General features: G+C 42.1%; 1 protein-coding gene and 1 long non-coding RNA gene across 10 annotated transcripts in view; one reads left to right on the forward strand and one right to left on the reverse strand.

The window, feature by feature from the left end:
- Nbea (neurobeachin) overlaps positions 1–21,668 on the reverse strand; it is a 576,469-nt gene that overhangs the window by 122,196 nt on the left and 432,605 nt on the right.
- Positions 4,217–12,967, forward strand: LOC102552834 (uncharacterized). Of its 2 annotated transcripts, XR_015674688.1 has the most exons (4): positions 4,219–4,328; positions 4,425–4,494; positions 5,284–5,460; positions 12,704–12,967. It is a non-coding gene; the product is annotated as an uncharacterized LOC102552834 (long non-coding RNA). The 2 variants fall into 2 exon arrangements; XR_015674685.1 differs by lacking the exon at positions 5,284–5,460 and having other exon boundaries at positions 4,217–4,328.

The raw sequence follows: 21,668 nt of genomic DNA on the forward strand, positions 1-21,668 counted from the left end.
TTTGTCATTGAGATCTGCTCACATAGAAGCTGTAATCAAGTTATGAAATTGCTTCTGGTCTTTATCCATTTTGAGAGATGATTAAAATAAACATGCTGAGTGAATGAGCTCACACTGGGGATGCAGGATGTACTTTGGTTTTGTTTGTCATCACTAACTCTTAGAAAGAAAACAAAAGGCAAGCAGGCTGGTTGTGCCTTCACTTAGTGACAAGACTCAAGATTTTGTAAGACTGTGTAAATGCCTGCTCTGATGCTGGGGACCATACTGGGAGCTGAGCAGACGGCTCAGTGGGTACAGTGCATGTACGCTGCAAAAACCTGCAGAGGGGAGTCTGGATTCCCAATAACCACATAAAAGCCAAGTACAGCTGCACCGGCCCTAAGCCCCAGTGCTGAGGGGATGTGGATAGGTGGATTTCTGAGGCTTGCTAGGGAGTCAATCTAGCCAGCCAAACAGCTATGGGTCGTCTCGAAATACATGGTGGAGAGCAATAGAGGAAGACACCAAATCCACCCCATCCTCCAAACATGTACACGTGTACCCTAACATGCATGTGTATGGACATAAACACATATAGCATATATATGCACATGGATAAGATCATCATAATGAATGTGCTTATTTTTGAATTTATGAGAAATGGAAAATTGGATATAAATCCTAAATAGAACATGATAAAATTACATTAATGCATCCCCACTAAGGACTTTCTTGAAAGAGATAAGAGTAGAACCATGGTGAGATACCATTTGTATTCATAAGATTTCATTCTTTGAAAACGGTCAAAAGTGAATGTGGAAATGTTTTAGGGTATGCTCGGGTTGGGCAGCAGAGGATATGACACTGGTTACTTTTGCCCGGCTTTTTCTATTCCCATACAGTCACCATCTGACAAGTGGGACAGTACTTTTCACCCTATGTTACAGGAGAAGGAGGACAGGTGCTCATCTGCCTCTCAAAGTCACGGACACTCTGAAGCTGACAGGGCTGGCCGCAGAAGAGAAGAAGCCCAGTCCAAACGCTCTAGTTCTCCCCAAGTACACACCTTGAAACCTGATAGCATTAAGATGTGGTGACTGATCAGTCATGGAGGCTGCACAGTCAAGAACAAAATTCTACTCCATAGAAAAGAGACTTGAGAACTCGCCTTTTCCTCCAAATATGTGGGCAGGCTCACAGAAGGAGACACAGTTAGGGAGTAGAGACAGCCTTTACCAGGCACTGATCTGCTGGTGCTTTGACTTGGGTTTCCTACACTGGACAACTAAACAGTGACCTTTGTTTAAGAGTTTGTTAGAGAAATCCAGACTGACTGTGACAAAAGTTATCCTACCTTTGACTTTATACAGAGAATATTTTCTCCAGGATATGGGCAAGTTTTCTCAGTTAATTATTTCTTGCCTGGCCCTTTCCCCTGTTCTTAAGAATTGGACTTATAATACCTCCCATCCTACTAATATGCAGATCCCAGATTCCCGTTGTGAAGGTTCTAATTCTAAAACAAGGGGATGGTGCATCCCCCTAAATATTAAATTTACCTCCATGGGTCAAAACCAGGATTGGACACGTGGATATACTTGATTTCTTAGAATGTTTCAATCAGGTGCCGACACAGGGATTATATTTACCATAAAATCGTTAAAAGAGCCTTGCATTCCTACTCTCCTGCTTCTGGGCACTCATCCCAAGAAAGAGCCCATGGAGCTGCTGAACATGGTGCAGGGCCCACGACCTCATCTACAGCCTGCACTCCACCGAGAGGAGCTGCTTGCTCAAAGAACTACACCGCTTCGAGTCCATTGCCATCGCACAGGAAACACTGGAAGCTCTGCCACCCACTGCAGGACAGCTGAGATGTGTATTCTTCCACAATGCGATACCTTTCATAGAATTTGGGTTTTTGGATAATGCAATTATGATTGTTGCAAGAACCCAAATTGAATTGTCCCACAAGGAGAGCAACAGAAGCTTGTGCGATCATTTCTTCTCTAAGGACAAAGCATAGACGGTGAGGAGCGAACAACAGGCCTTCCCCTCAACTCGAGTTTCCTTACCTGGAAAATGTTTCTCAGAAAAGATGTTTGTGATATCCCACAACGGACAAGCTAACTGGAGCAAAACAAATAGAAACTTTCTGTGGATTTATCAGAGAGATGAGTTGGGAGAAACTAGAAGGCTATGGTCTTTCCACAGAAAAGAAATGACCATAATTGCCACAGAAAGTTGAGGTAATGGTCACATATGAGGAATCAATTCATAGAGCTGTTGAGAGAGAGGGCAAGGGCAGAGGGAGGGGAAGGGTAGGGAGAGATGGGAGGAAGAGAAGGAGAAGGGGAAGAGGGAGAAGGAGAGGACCATTCTAGGAGTTTCTATGTCAAATGTCCCAGCTCTCATATTTAACCTGCCCCTAACTAGGCACTGGCTCTGGTAAGTCTTCCGTTCCCAATCTTCACAACCAGTTATTGTCTAGGGATGTTCACCCCCAGTGATCATGCAAGCAGTATCTCAATCAACATGGGCACAGGCACAGGCACAAACATGGTCACCTCACCCACACAGCATGAGTGACACAGCTTCCTCACTGAGCTAGTATGATGCCCACTGACTGTGCTGATGGCATAGTTGGCACTGGAGGCTTAACTGCCACCGACACAATTTCAAGCCGATGACTCCTTCCAGTTCCTTTTCCTGTGACAGTGCATATTCCCGTAGTGTGCTGTCAGCAGATGTGGCTCGTCTCCAGCAGAGGTCGCGCTGAGGCCCAGCACCCAGTACTGAGGTGGTGGGATTTAAGGGATGTGGCCTAGTGAAAGGTGGTGAGGTTACTGGGTCATGAGGTGTGTCCTGAAGAGACTGGACTCTCAGTGCTATGCCTCACAGGAATTTATTAGTTCACAGCATACATCATGAAGAGTCAGCTTAGCCCTTTCCTAGTCTGTAAGCTTCCTGGATGCATGCAGTCACTTCCATTTCCACCTCTCTGCCTAAATAAGTAAATGTAGAAACTAAACGTAAAGGTGTCTCCCAAAGCCCTCTCCTCATACTCCTGCTTGATATGTAAAACAGGGATCATGTGACTGTACTCAGGGGAAGCGGCTGCCTGTGCTCACACTGCTCTCCATTTGAGTACCGCTAAAGCCTCCACAATCTCTAACCTTTAGCACCAGGGAAAGCACAGGCACCAGCGATGAGAATGGCTGCAGGGTAACCAAGTCTGACAGAGATGGGTGGGGCCATGTGCTGCTGTGAAAGGCAAGGACGCTGGCACCGAGTGAGCTTCTGGCCCACCCCTGCATCTCTCAGGCCCTCAGTCCACGCCATCTGGGATTTGGAGCAAGTTCCTTTGACTCTGTTTCTACATTTCTAAAATGGACATTTTAAGATGCATACGTTACATGGTTGCTATAAGGATTAAAACAAAGAGGACTAGTGGGTAAGGGGGCTTGTTGCCAAGGGTGACAATCTGAGTTTGATCCTGAGTTGAAGGAAGGAACTGAGTCCCATAAGTTGTTCTCATCTAAACAAGTTCAAAAAACAATGAAAAACTTTAAGATAATTAATACCTCTAAGTATATAGTAACATATCCTATATTTTTTTCCATTATCCCCAAATCTCATAAACCAAAAGGGGTTGTTGATCGGTTTAATTAATTTGAGTTAAGTATCATACAAAAAGACAGATCTCTCCAATAAGCAGCAGAGTTCCCTGAGCCAAAGGATAGACAGATTGGTAGAAGATAGATGTAAAAACACAGTATAATCTGACTGCATATGTAAGACAGAATGTAGACAGAAATGCAGTGCTGGTCAGTGTTAGAGTATGAAGAGGGCAGGCTGGTACTGTTTATTTGCAATCCTAATACTTAGGCATGCAGACAGAAAGGAGGTGAGTTTAAGGCCAATCTGGGCTATACAGCAAGGATACTATATAAACAAACATATAAGTAAAACCAAAATAACACTATGAAAACCAAAAAAAAAAAAAAATCAAATAACCAAACCAAAACAAACAAACAAAACCCAAAACTGAATCAATAAAATCCTATGAGCTTTGGAGCCAAGAAAATTTAGGTTTAAATTTTCTCCACTTCCAGCTGTGAGCTCAGACAAATGACACGTGGCTCTGCATTTTAGATCCCTCCTTTGTGACGTCAAAATGCTGATATTCCAAGTGCCGAACACGTAGTCTTAACCACCTACAAATGCTAGTATCTTTTCACTCACACCATACCAAACCCAAGGATGCTTCTTTAGTGAGGAGTTTCAAGATAACTAAAACACATCTGCAAATAATCATAACACATATTTAAAAATGTAAATTAAATGTAAGTAGGACGATGTGTCTGGAGATGGATTTATTCTTAGAAGCACCACTCACTGTGAAAACTCTTGGAAAACCCATTTCATCTTCTGTTCCATAGTTTTCCTGTTTCTACGACTGAAATAGGAGTCCTCTCTGCCCAGTGAGATGACTGCTAAGGATGAAATGTGGTAAGTTATACGGTGCTGATGTGCTCACGAGTACATAAGAAGACAGTCTAGAGGCTGCTGTGGTGCTCAGTCGAGTGCTGGGCGTGCATGAGAGGCCCTAGGTTCAATCCACAGCAGTGAAACCAAAACACAACCACAACAAAAAACCCAAACTAAAGACTATTCCTAGAGGGCCTAGTTGTTATTTACAATGCCACATAAATGGGATACAACTTAGAATATCGACAAAACCAATGACAAATTTTGTTTTATCTTTTATGCTCTCAAAATAGTAAAATGTAGTTGCAGATTTTCAAATACTTTATAAACAAATTTGAATTTCAAAATTTAAAAGAGCATGCTTGACAAAGCATGGAAATTGTATCATTTCTGAGTTTAGAAGCATGACTAACAGTGAAAGGTGGCACACACAGAGAGACACACTGCTCGGCAGATTGCTGTGGTGCCTCAGAACATTTAAATGTGCTTTTTTAGACAGCAAGAGAGGTGACTAAAAAGCGCCTTGTCAGCCTGCAGTCCTCATTGCCAGGCACATCAGTGCAGCCTGGGCACCTTTTCTCTGGTCTGGAATTTCAGAAGCAGGGAGCACAAAGGATCTGATGAGCAATGAGCGCTTCGGCCTTCCTCAATTAATCTTGTCTCTCTACCTTTGCCTTTGCTTTCCCACTACATGAAGGTAATAATGACACCCTCATCCATTATCCTTTTATCCCTGTTATTCTCGTGAAATTGCTTAATAATATGTTACAGATTCGTCTCCACTCACATAATTCTTCCTGTCATTTGCAGTATATCATCCTACAAACACACAGCCCACTCTCACTGGCCGCTCTTTGAAGATTATTGTCAGTGACATCTTCAGGATGCGTTTGGAATCTAGAGCATCATTTGTGTTGCAATGGGGAATTACGCTGACTTATCTGTCATTGCCAAAAGCACAACAAGCGAGTCAATGTTAATGCAAAGGTAACACTGGTTTTTATCATGCCTCCAGAACAAGAGCGCTTGTAAATTTATGCTAATGTGGCCCTTTTAGAGTTTAATAACCTCTCACCCTCCTGGAAAATAACCCACACATACACAAACATACACAAACACACTCCAACACAGGAATGTAGCTGGTTGACTGGCAATGATTTATTTAAGATCTCTTTGGGTGCAGATATGAATTACTGTTAGCTTACATAGATGTGCTTCGGAAACACGCCTGTAGATATAACAGGCTTCTATTTCAACCACCAAAACATATACATTATTTTGCTGAAACAGTAATTGAACTTTAAGAGTTAGCTAAGTTTCTCTCTGACCACTGCAGAGGGGCTTTTCTCTCCAGAGTTCAAGACCACTACAAATGAGCAGTTTTCCTTGATTGAGGGTGGCATTCCAGAGGGACCCAGGCAATCTAGTGTGCAAGCCAAGTCTGACAACACATGACAAGCTGGTCGGCGTGCAGTAATTTGACTAATTATACCGGATTAGAGCATATTAATGCAAGCTGTTTTCTCCAGAGTTAATGACCTGCTGACTAGGTTCTGTTAGGCCCCAGTAGGTCCACAGGCAGCTAAAAAACAAAACCTTGTTTTGTAAGCCCTCGTCATTTCACATCAGCAAACAAGCATATCAAACTACTGACCAGCAAAATGCAAGCGACATTTTGTCTGCTATAAAATCCTGCAGCCTTCTCTCACTGTCTACCCCTAAGGGTGCTTTTATATAAAGCTCATGTCAGTTTCTTTCTCTTTTAACGGAGAGGTAAAAAGCCGAGCCTCAGGAAAGAAAAATACTTCCTAAGCAGTTACGGGTGCAGGCTGCTGTTTTAGGAAGAGAGTAAGGCCAAACCATTTAAAACAAGCATTAACTTCATTATGTAAACCTTTCTCAGAACAAGAATCTGTTACAAAGTTATGTACAAATGATTTTTGTATAATGAAATTTGTCCAAATGTCAAAACTTATTTGAAAGGTATTTCTAAGCCCCGTAGGAATCTTAAATATTTTTAAAAATAGCTGGATGACATATTACATAAATACAGAACAATGTAATGGGTTAATACTTTAAAATTACTGTTCAATGTTTTAAAGGTTCCTATTTAACTGAAAACAAGCTGAAAACTTTAATGTGTCCCTGAATGTGTTAGAAGTTTTATATGATTTATATCTACTTTTTGATTATGTAGAATTCTGTTACAAATACTAACAGAAAGCTCAAAATGGATCAAGATATGAGGCTGATAATTAACAAAGAAACAACAGAACACTGTAGAGTTACTGAAAGTCCCTGTGTGTAGCACCGATGTGCAAACCCCCAATGGGCAGGTAGGAAAAGAACTGATAACTTCAGCACAAAGTGAAAAAGATAAAAACAAGGCAGTCCAGGATAATTATTCCCAAGACAAAAGCTAGAAATAAATGCACGCCAGGGATTTCCCAAAGAGAGCACTCACTGTTCTAGGTAAGGACTGATGTCTTCCATGGCATCCTGACACTGAGTTCCAAGGCTTACTTACTGAAAGCACAATTTACAAACATCAGTCCTGCAAGGAGATAGCAGCAGGAAGCTTACAGTTGCCTTCTCATAGACTCTGTTCTTCAGAGTGACTGCAGGACAGGCTAGGCCGAGACAATGGCTGATCAAGAGCCCTGCTCTAGCTTGACCATGAGCTCTATAAGGAACTGGAATTAAAAATGCCAAGGGTTGGGGTGTGATGGGAGCAGAAGTAAAGCCGAGATGTCACCACAGGAGTGAGAGCCCAGGAGACCAAGACAGGGGCTGGCCTGCTAGGCACTCCCAGAGACCAGGCTACTAATAAACAAAGCAATCACTTACTGGGAGAGATGGAATAGCAGCCCCAAAATGAGAGGTTTTGATTTATAAACCAACTGTGGAGAGCAGGTGACCTCTAGAGCTGACTCAAGCCTGTAAATCTCATCTGTATATGTATATGTACATGTATATGTATATGTATATTATATGTATATGTATAAAGTCTCCCTGCTCCTCCTTCCCTATCCTCCTCTTTCTTCCCCGTCCTCTCACTTCCTTTAGAAGCTCAAGGGCTGGGATTATGGGGCTGTGCTTCATGTCTGTGTGGTCTACTGAGTGTAACCTGAAAGAGAGACCATCTCAGAGGCCACAGTGCCTGCTTTTGAGAGTCCAGAGTATTTAGAAATGAACGTTCTCCTTAACCTTTAGGCAGCCTTCTGTAAATAACATTCAACCTAGCCAAGACTTTAATTGCTACTGGGCAACTGTGTGTGTTCAAATTCTCTCGTGTTATAGGGTATTTGGCATGAAACTAGCATGCTGGAAAATAAGAGCAAAATCATATGCTCTCACTGACAATTCAAAACCAGAGTGAGGCTGACAAGCATTGTATGGGAAATTGATGTTTGTTTTTTAATGTCTGCCTACATCTAGGACCATTTCATTTCTATCATGCATAAACAGGGGTGGGGGCTAAGATATTTTTGGGAGAGTAAGTCTGAGTGAATCCTCTCTACCTTGGTATTTTTATTCCACTACTAACAGTTACAAAGATTTTACACAAAGAAACAAAGGCTATATAAATATCAGGTGTTTGCATGGAAAGTAAAAACAAAAACAGAAAAAAAATGATTAGGGTTGGGGCTACAACTTCCTGGTAGACTGTGTTCTTCGATGGAAGCGATCCCAAATTTAATCTCTGTCATCGTCCTAGCCACAAGGAAAACTTTAGTAAGGGGACACTTCAAATTGGACACTTGTAGTGGACACTTGTAGTTGTTTGCATTACCTTTTAATACCTCGTCTATGTGTATTTACTGTGTAGACACATGTTTACACATGACAGGGCCTGTGCTCCTGCCTCCTCTCGTGTTTTCATCTTATTTTACAGATGGCGTTTCCCACTGCATGGAACTCATTGCTCTAACCGGATCTCAGATGAGTCCCTGAGATCTTCCTGAACCAACCCTAAGAGCTAGGCTTACACATGCATGTGTGCCTTTTTATGTGGGTGCTGCTGTTCTGAACTTAGGTTGTAATGGTCTTTTTTTTTTAAGGTTTATTTATTTTATATGAGTACACTACACTGTAGCTGTCAGACACACCCGAAGAGGGCATCAGATGGTTGTGAGTCACCATGTGGTTGCTGGGAATTGAACTCGAAATTCAATGGAAGAGCAGTCAATGCTCTTAACTGAGGAGCCATCTCTCCAGCTCCCAAAATGTGTAGCCCAGGCTGGCCTCGAACTCATGATCCTCCTGCCTCTGTCTCCATCAGCAAATCCTACTGTTGTGCGCCACCACTGGTGGCTTTCATGAGTAAACATCTCACCCATTGAGCCACATCTCCAGCCTAAGAGTAAGTATCAGTTTCCCTGCCTGATAGTAAACTGCCAAGTCCTGCATATAGATTATAATCTCCTTCAAAACTGAGTATTGCCTTCTCCATTCTGATTCCTGTTAGTATCCTGACCCATACACTAACTTAATATACTACAAAACCTTTAAAATTCTTGAATGTATCACATCTCCGGTCTCCAGACCTTCTTACGCAGTGGTCATAGAAGTGAGAAATAGGCAAACCTGAACTCTGCAGCCAGTTCTAATTTATAGCCCTGTGAGCCACACTGCAGCCATCTGTTGCTTCACAGGGTACAAGTTCTGAGAAGTACATGTAGGTGATTTCATTGTTGTTTGAATATTATGTAGTAAGAAAGGAGTAGCCAAAATTATTAGGTTTCTATTTAAAAATTGGATCCACAGAAATTTAGAGAACTTTATTTTAAAAAATCAAACAAACAAGTGAGCAACAAGAGAAAAGGAAACTAGGAGCCTAGAAGTGGATAAGTTTGGTTTATCCATTAGATGTATAAGTAGAAACGTCAGAGATTAAAAGGGACAATATTTTGCCCCTTGACCTCCAAAGTCAACTAGGTCCCAAGGACTTTGGGGAAACCCTCAAAATGTCCTGTTGCTCTTGTCAGCCTCATGTCCCCCATAAGGAGGTTATGGATACCTTCCAGGTAGATTCTAACCCGTGTCTATTCAACTAAAAGGAGAATCAACTACAAAATCAGTGTTGTCAATACTTCCAAGTGAAGCCATAGTCATGCAAGGCCTTTGACTCATTCTCCACAGATAGGACAACTCACACACACACACACACACACACACACATCTAAGTGACCTCTGAGAATCTTACCTTCAAAACTGATAAAAAGAAAAGGTGAATTTCTTTTTAAAGAAAATGGAATTTAAAACCATCCCCATGGTTTTAAACACCTAGCAGAAAAGTCTAATCAAAGATTTAACTGACTGGTATAATACAGCCACAACATCAGAATATGGTTTCCTCCTCCCTGTGGCCCTGTTTGTATTCCTGATAACAATACAGCTAATACGTTACTCTCTATGCACACCTGTGAAAACACTGAGTGGATGGGTTATAAGATAATTGCTGTCACCTACACAAACGTATCTGCCTTCCTATGGATACAGACTCCTAGAGATTATGCCACTAACTTTTAATTAGTCTAACTGATTAATTTTCATTCTATACTATTGTGGATAGCTACATTTTGTTCTTGCTGTTGTTGTTGCTGTTTCCTTGTTGTTTTTGAGAACAGTCTCGTCATGCAGCCTTGGCTGACCTAGAACTCAGTATATGGATCAGACTGGCCCTGACTCCTGAGTCAGGGATTAAAGGCATATACCACCACACCTGGCACTATTGTCTACATTTTCAAAATTAAATACAAATATTGCCAAGAGTTCTGGCAGATGTCTTTAATTCCAGCATTCAGAAGGCAGAGGCAGAGGCAGAGGCAGAGAGGCAGAGAGAGAGGCAGAGAGGCAGAGAGGCAGAGAGAGAGGCAGAGAGGCAGAGAGGCAGAGAGGCAGAGAGGCAGAGGCAGAGGCAGAGACAGAGGCAGAGGCAGAGGCAGAGGCAGAGAGGCAGAGAGGCAGAGGCAGAAAGATCTCAGTGAGTTCTAGGCCAGCCTGGTCCTCATAGCAAGCTCCAGGACAGCGAGAATAGAACTACACAGAGAGATCATAATTAATAAAGTATTGGTTTTTGAAAGGAATACAAAATTTTATTAATTATGAAGTGAAAAAGACTTACATAGTGTAAGTCTTTGACTAATGTGTAGTCAAAAATATATCCTCAATGTATACTGTCTAGAATCGCATTAAAATATCTACCAGGTAGTTCAAGTCTCTATGCAGAAAACAATCATTTACAAAAGGGAAACAACAGGTCGGGTGGTGGCGGCACTTGGGAGGCAGAGACGGGTGGATCTCTGAGTTCACGTCCAGCCTGGTTTACAGAGTGAGGTGCAGCACAGCCAGGGCTACATTGAGAAACGATGCCCCCCTCTCCCCAGCCACTACTGAACCATCTCAAAATAAAAGCAAAGCGAAAAAATAGGGCAGGGCATCACTTAAGTTGTGGTAAGTTGTTATTGCTAGCTTAAAGGTAGCTGATATAATCAGCTAAGGTTTACACACCCAGAAACCAAGCTTCAATGGTATCAGATGCCCATAACACTTAATTACAAAAGTTCTACTTCACGTTCTCCAGCCTTCGTTCTTAGATCACTCAGAGGAATGAAGAGAACCTATGAGAATTCATAAATGTCCTCCAATTCTTATTTTTAAGCACAAGTCTTCTGCACAGTCTCTGGGTATAGCAAGGTATGAAATGTCCTTGGGTGGGGCAGATGGCACTTCTATGAAGCACTGATAGCTTTCTGATCCTAAGTTTCCCTCTGCAGTAGATAGCACTTAATGTGTAACTCACCAATCTAGGGAACTGACTCCAGCATGACGTTGATTTAAGACTAAAAGATTCTTATCTACTTCCAACATGGTACACAGATCAATTATGGAATAAAACCCAGAGAAATTGTAAGAAAAGGGGGCAAAGTTTTGGAATTCATGATTCTTTTGGCCTGTCCATGAAGACCTCTTGCATCCGCCATGAATTTCCCACTGGAACTATGTATAGTCATCACTGGTGACTCTTTGTAGATACCTTCTGTTACCCTCCTCTGTTAATGTACTGTCAGGGCTGTCAGTGTCAAAGCCCTATGCAGTTATTTAGAAAGAAATCAGGCATGTTAATAGTGAGGTTCCTTTGTCAGGTGAGCTTAAAATAGGTTCTTCAGGAAGGGCATCCCTGCTAGTTGCTCAGAGCAACTGTGCTCTCCCTCAAAGTTGCACATGAACACCAAGTTGTGTGCTTACTTGATTTTGGTCTGACTCTAAACTCCACTGTTCCAGAGGGCAGGATACAAGTTTTCCTCATTACTGGCTTGGTCCCTGGCTTCATAACTGAAATGTTCAAGGTATTTGTTAAAAACAGACTACTTTCTGCCCATAGAAAGATGCTTACATGCATGCACACCCACCCACAAAGCTGTCCATTCTATGGAGAACACAAATACTGACAATTAGTGATGGAGTACAGAATCCAAAGAACAGGGTTTTGTTTGCATTCTGGAAGCAAGGTTGATGGATAACACAGCTAGGAAGTAGAATTTGGCACAGGATGCACAGAGTCATTGTAGACAATAAGGTTTATGTTTGCCTGATATTAGTGCATCAGAAGGCAGATGTGTACATAAAGCAACAAAACTCAGGGAAAGGTTGTAGGAAGCATAACTAAGAGTAAGCAGTGGAGAAACCAGGACTGCAATCATGGGGCCCATTTTAGTCAACAGAAGGAAATGACTGACACAGGTCACCTGGAATGCCTCAGTGAAAGTGATCAAACAACAAGGTGATACTTTGCTATTCTGTTAGAAGCCAGACTCCACCCACCCCCGCCCCACCCCCAATATCCTAAACATTGTTTAGGCCCTAATACTGAGCTTTGTCTCTCAGCAAACAGAACCCACCCTTATGAAAGAGGTACTGTGTCCTTTGCATCCTCTACGAATAGATTCTATCCATAAGCTTATACAAACTATTCCTCTCTAGGCCCTTGCTCTGAGCTCTGCTTATCAGCCAGTGGAACTCATTCTTTTTGTAAAGGTCACAGGTACTGTGCTAGTTTGCAGAATTTCTATGTAGCTAAGCCTAAAGCTTTGTTGTGATGACTGTCACGTGGAAACATTTCCCCAATCTTTTACTTGCTGAAATGTGTAAGAAGACTGAATCATGAGATCAGACCAGTGCCTGTGAAGACAGCAGTGACTCGAGTTTCATTCTTTCCCTCACTCAGATCCTCGTCCGTTGGCCGTGAGGTGGAGGGTCCCTGACACGGTGAGACGACAGCACTGGAAGCTCTTGGGTGTGAAACTGCCGTGGTACAGAGAAGTAAGGGCATCACATCACCACCCCCGATGGCTCTGTGCCACGCGGACTTCATCAGGCCTCCTAATTCTTGGCAAATGCAAGACTCGTGTGATGACTTTGAAAAATATCAACATTAAGAACACATTTTAAAGTGTACTACCAAAATAACATTTTTGAGGAGTAACAGTCATATTACAGAGACGATCCTTCTTTGTAAGCTGGAAAACAATGTAAGCAAACAACAAAATGCTTCACATTCAAGACTCCGCTATGTGGTAGCCCGAGTTTTCCACACTCCGCTACACTGAAAAAGGGTAAGCGGTGAAAACCGCGCTTCTGAGAGCTTGAAATCACATTGTACAGAAGTCACATCAAATTAATACTGAGGACCATTTAGGGCTTTTATTCTGAAAAGCTTCTGAAAGGGGATTAGACTGTGAAAACTCTCATGATACTAAAGCACCTGTTAATGGGTTGAGGAGGTAAGAACGGAACAATGGAAGTGTTATTTTTAGATAAGTCTTTACTTTGTATTCGGGCACAAAGCACTGCTCATGGGCACGCCAGCAGTCCCCGCAATATTCCATGCATGCAGGCACTGCTGAGCAGAATCCCATTCTCCTCCCTCTCTCTCTCTCTCTCTCTCTCTCTCTCTCTCTCTTTCATTCTTTCATTTTTTGAAACAGGTCATTTTCTCTGCATAGTGACATAATGTGGCTGATGCACATTAACAACTACAAACATAATTTGATGAAATAGTCAGAAAATGGGGGCCAGAAATGCTATCCTCAGTAAGGCAAAGTTTGAAAATACCCTTATGAACTCTGCTTTCAAATGGCAAAGAAATGATTTTTACAAGACCGCTACAACACTAACTCTAAAATCTTGCATTTTCATGTCCTATGATAATGTTTTACAGAACTAAAAATTATGTTTCAAAAAAAAAAAGGCAGGAAGGAGCAGGTAGAGAGAAAAGGAGCCTAGATAGTTGTCAGCTCATCAAAAATAATGAGTGCTCAAGAGGTTTCAACTTCCTGCCTTCCCAGCAGCCTGCCCAATCACAACAGTCTGCCAGAGGGGGAGAGAGCCGCACAAAACACAATCTTCATCAGTCCAGCGAGGCCTGTTCTCCCAACAACTGCACACCAGCCCCTGACAAGGAACACTATTGCTAGCCTGCTGAGTTCCATCAGCCCAGGGGCAGAGCACACACTGGATGACAGCCTTGGTCTGTCCGATACTACAGCCTTTCCCCTGGTCCCTGACACACAGTCACATGCTCACCTACCAGTCTTATGGCTAATGATGCAAATATGGAGTGTAAAGTCTCCTTAATTTGACCCTTGTTAAACTCCTAATTGGATTGGAGCAGGCTCGAGTGGAAAGCAACCCTCGGTTATTCAAGTGTTCTTAAGAATGAAGTCCAAATTATAAAAGGTGGCCGAGCTGCAGGACGGCACCAAGAACGGGAAATGAATTGCAGCTGTCACTTAAGTTAAACATCTAATCAATTGCCTTTTTAAAACAGGTAACTTTTACAACAGTTTCTTCATTGTAATGCTCTTCAGAGTGCTCTTGACCCAAATTTAATCAGCTGTTATTAAAGCGGAGGGTGGCCACAGAGCACACACTGCAGGGCAAGACGCTGCATTCAGAGCCTTAATGATTCTAAAATGACTACAACCATGGCTTCATTCACGAGGACAAAGCTCAGCCTCTCTGCTCCACAACATCTTAACACAAGCTGTCTGAATAGACAGCGTCCATTTGTCCTTCATGAACTGTGCAGGTCAGCCACGCTGCACATGAAGGCATGGCAACAGTTTCATTGTGTTTCTTCCCTACGCCTCTGAGGGGAGAACCCAAGGAGTTCTTGTATATAAAATCCAGCTTTTCTGCAAAGAAATATGTAGTTTAAGTGCAGAGGAAGGGGGTGCATGATATGCAGACAGGTGTAAAACATGAAGTAATTATAGAAGCTCAAATTAGTTCATAGGCCCGAGGCAAGAAAGAGAGCAGTGCCTTGACAAAAGGGAATAGCAAATCAAGGCAGCAAACAAAAAATGGCTTGAATGTGTAAATTAGCAAGAAAAATGAGACAGAAAAGCAGCTTTATTCTACTATTATTCCCCACATGAGGACAGAGCAGCTTTGGAGAAGAGAGGCAGGTGTCAACAAGGCCTCCAGAGTGTCAGCTCCACCCTCCCTGCCAGCTACTCATTACATGCAAGCTCTTGAGAAGTGCCTCCAAGACCTGACCTATCATATTACTTCTTCTGTAAACACATAATCCCTGCTTGTTAGGTGGTGTCAACACCAGCATTCATCCACTGAGGGAGTGAACAGACACTTCAGAAGTGCTGCCAAAACCAAAGAACCAATACCGAAATACAGCAACCTGAATTTCAACAAGGTAAACAGATCTGGTGCTTTTCTGTAAAATGCAGTGTCGAGAGCCTCTTCTCTCATTAGCAAAGGGGAAAAAAGCCCGAACTGCTGCTTGCTATGGCAAGACTACTTTCTTGTACAAGTAATTATTGGGTTATATACTCAAGACCCAGAATAACACCTATTTATCAACTGCCTGCTGTGGCTATACACGGTCACTAAATAACTTCCTTTAAATCACACAAACACAAATCCCAACCAACAGGTCATGAGCAATCCATTAACAATATAAAACTCAGCTGAGCATGGTGGCACATGCCTTAAATCCCAGCATTCAGAAGAGAGAGGTAGGTAGATCTCTGAGTTCAAGGCCAGCCTGGTCTACAGTGTGAGTTCCAGGACAGCCAGGGCTACATAGAGAAACCTGGTCTTAAAAAACAACAAGAGAAAACAAAATAAGGCAAAAAAAATCATAAAACCTGATGTATGTTAAGGCATGGCCACCTGTACTATTAGAGTTGAAATCTAATGGAGAATTTAATACCCCACATCTGCACTGGCAAGGACAATCATCATTTCCTTAAACTAGAATGAGGACCGAGCGTGTAATATGTAGGGTTGAAAATATAATCTCATATTTGAATATCAATATTCAAATTTGAGCAAAAAAAAAATAATGCTGGGTGTATTTGAGAAGTAAAATAGGCCAGGGGCAAGAACAGCCGGATAGGGAGTGTGGACCTGTGAACTGCGTCTTTCTTCATCTTTTCCTTAGGAGGATTTTATCAAACGCCAGTGTAACTTATATTCCTGGACCTTTAGGGGCACTATACTACCTGACTTTGACTTGGTGTTGCCTACATTTTGGAAATGATGCATCACCTTGGCCTCCCCAAGTCGGTGTCAGGAATCCTGGTCCCCTTGCTCTGGGTGCTAGGAGTCAGTCTGCTTGTGGAGAAGACACTGACCATAAGGATCTGCATGTAACTCTGACAGCAATAGGAGTTTCTACAGGGAGGAAGACTTCTTCAAGAGGCAGAGGGGTAAAGGCTACACATGGCACTGAACAACTGCCTCCACTGTGTGTGTGCAAACAGAAGACTGCAGCGAAAGACATGAAGCTATGCCAGACGTGCTGTGCTGGCTACTTTTCATGTCAGTTTGACACAAGCTAGGGTCATATGGGAAGAAGGAGTCTTAATCCAGAAAATGACTCCATAGGACTGGCCTTTATGAAAGTCTGTAGGGCATTTTCTTGGCTGGTGATTGATGTAAGAGGTTCCAGCTTTCTATGGGTGTTAAAAAGGAGGCTGAGCCAGCCATGGGCTAGCCAGCCAGTGAACAGCACCCCTCCATGGCCTTCCTTCATCGGCTTCTGTCTCCAGGTTCCGGGTTTGAATTCCTGCTTTGACTTTTTTTTAATGATGGGCTTCTTTCGATGTGGAAATGCTGAGCTGACATAAACCCTTTCCTCCCACAAGATGTTTTTGGTCATGGTCTTTTATCACAATAGAAACTGTAAGTAACACACATTCTGAATCTTTTTTCTTAGCATCAAGACACCATTTTTATTACAAAAAATGACATTTCAAAAAAAGTATTTTAGAATATAAAACTATTTTGTTTGCATATTTCTCCAGCAGTACTGCCAATTTAATTTCAACTCTGTACTCTGGAAGTTCACTTCTAATACTGTTCTTCCAACAAATTGTGATGTCTTCGCACATTAAGGAAGATAACATTAAGATTCTTTGATTTGGGTCTGGAGAAGTGGCTCAGCAGTTAGGAGCACTGGATGTTCCTCTAGGGGACCTGGTTGAGTTCAATTCCTAGCACCCACGTGGCAGCTCACAACTGTCTGTAACTCCAGTTCCAGGGGATCCATGGCACCAGGCTGGCATGAGGTACACATGTATACGCACACAGGCAAAACACCCATACAAGTAAAATAGACAAATCTTTAAAAAGAAGATTCTTTGATTTACCCATGAGGTTAATTTGCATATCAGAAAGCTGTATATAGTTCTAGGCACAACACCTTTCGCTCATCTTTCTGTTTCTGTGACTATTCAACTGTCTCACTTCAAAACACCATTCTGAGCTATAAAAATGAGGAAGGTGGGACAAAGGCCCAGTGAGTAAAATCCTTGCCTCATAAGCTTGAGCACCTGAGTTTGAATCTCCAGGACCCATATACAGCCAGAGAGATTCTGCTGCTAGAAGGGAGGTGGAAACAGTGAAACCTTAGAAGGGTGCAAGCCAGCTGGCCTGGCCAGTAAAACAGTGAACAATGTCTCAAAGGAGGTAGCAAGTCACATACACATACATGCACACACACATGCACAAGAGGAATAGATTAGTTTGCTTTATATGTATGAATGTTTTATCTTCGTGTATATACACGCACAACAGATATGCCTGGTGACTTCAAAGATCAAATATAACCAGTTCCCTAGAACTGGAGTTATAGATGGTTTGAACTACCACATGGGTGCTGGGAACTGGATCTCTGCAAGAGAAGCGCTTATCTCCAGCTCACATCATCTCTTTTAATGACTGGCAAAACAGAGAAATCTAAGATCTTAGTGGTACGAAAAGAGACTTAAAATTCTTATTGTTTTACCTGACAAAACATAGCTGAGCATTTCCAATGACGATATCCACTTGATTTAGAAGTTTGTTCAGTTTGGGATGGTCTGACATGAAATCTAAGTCCTGCAGGTCATGCTGGTATCTAAGGCTTCTTCATTATATTTTGCAGGTATCACATGTTTAACATATTTTTAGTTTCCTGATAATGAAACCTATCTTTAAAACAACTCTTGTACATTGCTCTTTGCCGTACCTTCATAGACCTTTAATTACAATTTTTTCTTTTATTGGGTATTTTTTTTTATTTACATTTCAAATGTTATTCCCTTTCCCGGTTTCCTGGACATAAGCTCCCTATCCCATTCCCCTCCCCTTCTTCTATAAGGGTGTTCCCATCCCAATCCAGCCCCCTTACTACCCTCCCACATTCCCCTACATTGGGGGTCCAGCCTTGGCAGGACCAAGGACTTCTCCTTCCATTGGAGCCCTACAAGGCCATCCTCTGCTACATATGGAGTTGGAGCCATGCGTCAGTCCATGTATAGTCTTTGGGTAGTGGTTTAGTCCCTGGGAACTCTGGTTGGTTGGCATTATTGTTCTTAAGGGGTTGCAAGCCCCTTCAGCTCTTTCAATCCTTTCTCTAATTCCTCCAACCTGGATCCTGTTCTCAGTTCAATGGTTTGCTGCTAGCATTCACCTCTGTATTTGACATGTTCTGACTGTGCTTCTCAGGAGACAGCTATATCCAGCTCCTGTCAGCATGCACTTCTTAGCTTCATCAATCTTACCTAGTTTTGGTGGCCTGTATATATATGGGCTGTATACCCAGGTGGGGCAGGCTCTGAATGGCCTTTCCTTCAGTCTCTGCTCCAAACTCTTGGGCTGATATCCACTTATCAGTGGATGCATACCATGTGTGGTTTTTTTTTTTTGTGATTGGGTTACCTCATTCAGGATAATATTTTCTAGTTCATTTCATTTGCCTATGAATTTCATGAAGTCATTGTTTTTGACAGCTGAGTAGTACTCCATTGTGTAGATATACCACATTTTCGGTATCCATTCCTCTGTTGAAGGGCATCTGGGTTCTTTCCAGCTTCTGGCTATTATAAATAAGGCTGCTATGAACATAGTGGAGCATGTGTCTTTGTTGTATGTTGGAGCATCTTTTGGTTATATGCCCAGGAGAGGTATAGCTGGGTCCTCAGGTAGTGCAATGTCCAATTTTCTGAGGAACCTCCAGACTGATTTCCAGAGTGGTTGTACCAGTTTGCAATCACACCAACAATGGAGGAGGGTTCCTCTTTTTCCTCATCCTCACCAGCATCTGTTGACACCTGAGTTTTTGATCTTATACATTCTGACTGGCGTGAGGTGGAATCTCAGAGTTGTTTTGATGTGCATTTCCCTGATGACTAAGGGTGTTGAGCATTTCTTTAGGCATTTCTCAGCCATTCAATATTCTTTAATTGAGAATTCTTTGTTTAGCTCTGTACCCCATTTTTTAATAGGGTTATTTGGCTCTCTGGAGTCTAACTTTTTGAGTTCTTTGTATATTTTGGATAATAGCCCTCTATCAGATGTAGGATTGGTAAAGATCTTTTCAGGATCTGTTGGTCCTAATGACAATGTCTTTTGACTTACAGAAGCTTTGCAGTTTTATGAGGTCCCATTTGTGGATTCTTGATCTTAGAGCATAAGCCATTGGTGTTTTGTTCGGGAAATTCTCCCCAGTGCCCATGTGATCAAGACTCTTCCCCACTTTTTCTTTTATTAGTTTGAGTTTATCTGGTTTGATGTGGAGGTCCTTGATCCACTTGGACTTAAGCTTTGTACAGGGAGATAACTAATTACAAGTTTTAAGGGACATTATACATGAAAGAACAATGTTGACTCTGTCTCACAGGAAATAACTCTTGGGATACTCTGTTTATATTAACTTCTACCTGTTGGTCAGAAGTGTATGCTGTGGGAAAGTAATATACACACCTAGCCTAATCACCACACCCACCTACAATAGCCTCAGTTGGACAAACTACCTCAGTTTTTTCAAGACCACTGAAGGGACTCCTACAATGTTTAAGAATTGTACTCATTTTCCAAACTTCACTACCACACTAGTTTGGTTTGTGTAATCTGTAGATTTTGAAATTCTTTATAACATTTTATTCTTCCTTCAGTTTGCTAAAAGTTGTTAATGGCCTGATGGAGGGTCATTCTGGAGAATGTATGTTCCAGACATTACAGAAGAAGTCTACTATTGTTCAGTGTTCTCTAGATGTGTGTTAGGTCTGGTAAGTTTCAGGTATATACAAACTTTCTACATTGCACAAGTCAGTGAGGTTGTGATCTATACTCAGAAGTCCATGCTCCAAAACAATGTGATCAAGTCTCTCTCTCTCTCTCTCTCTCTCTCTCTCTCTCTCTCAAACACACACACACACACACACACACACACACACACACACACACACACACACACACACAGACAGTAGTATCACAGTGCAATCAAGTCCCACACTGCAGTGCTTTGAATAACAATAGCCCCCATAGGCTCTTATGTTTGAAGGCTTAGTCCAAGGCCGTAAATTTGAAAGCATTATATGTGCCCTTATTGGAGAAAGTGTGTCATTAAGGGTGGGGTTTGGGGTCTCAAAAGTCCATGCTAGGCCCAGAGTCTCTCCTTCCTGTGGCCTACAGATCAGAATGTAGCTGTCAGCTCCCTGTTCACCCCCATGCTCCCTGCCAGGATGATAATGGACTAAGTTTCTGAGCCCTGAATCATTTGAATGATTTTCTTTTGGTCATGGTCTCTTCACAGCAATAGAACAGTCACACACACACACACACACACACACACACACACACACACACACACACACACAGCATCTCACAGTGCAATCAAGTCACAGGCACATCATTTCACAGTGTTACAAGCGTACGATTCTGTGCTACATCCAAAACTCTTCTTGGTTGCAACTGGAACATACCTGACTGAGTCTTCTTTGACTTGTCAATCTTTATCTAGGTAGTTTATACACTATAGATCCATCTGTGTGCTGGGACCAACTACTTTTTTGGAAGTTTGTTTTGTCTGTTTTGAGTGTAGTTATTTTAATGCTTTGCAGTTGTTATTTATATGCCTTATCTCTGTATCATTTAATTTCTAACTCACCTGGATCTCTGTGAGTTTTGTTTTGATCACTTTTGTTTGAGGTAGTGAAGGTTGGACTCAAGACACTGTGCATCCTAGAAAAGTGCTATATACAATATACACCCCTTCAATTCAGAGATCCTCCTGTCTCCGTCTCCTGAGTGCTATGACTAAAGGCTTGTCATACCAACCCTGGCTCCTTCATTATCTATTTTTTGGGACAAGGTTATTCTGTGTAGCCTTGGCTGTCTTGGAGCCCTTGAACTTACAGAGATCCACCTGCCTATGCAGGGATTAAAGGTGTGAGCCACCACTACCACCCAGCCATTATTTTTTATACTACTCTGTTGTATGTGCACCTGCAGGATTCACATTCATGAATTCAACCAATCATCAATCAAAACATTTCGGAAAAAAATCATCTGTACTAAACTTGTGCATACTTCTTGGAATTATACCTTGAAAGTACTGTAGAATCACTATGCATACAGTGCTGATATCGTATTGGAGATCATGAGTAATTTAGAGATGACTAAGAGGACACCAGATGTAGTTTTGTGCAAATCCTATGCTTTTCCGTATATGGGCCTTGGTCATCTATCTGTGTGCTGGCAGCTACAGGAAGTCATGGAGCCCTTTCCCATTGGGAGTAGGCATGCCCACATGTACTTTTCTTTCTGAGATTGAGCTAGATCTTATGGGATTCTTAATTTACCAGAATATGGGGTTTTGTTTTTAAAAGTTTCCTATTTTCTTC

The sequence above is a fragment of the Rattus norvegicus genome, chromosome 2, assembly GCF_021556685.1.
Source record: "Rattus norvegicus strain SHRSP/BbbUtx chromosome 2, alternate assembly SHRSP_T2T, whole genome shotgun sequence".
NCBI lineage: Eukaryota > Metazoa > Chordata > Mammalia > Rodentia > Muridae > Rattus > Rattus norvegicus.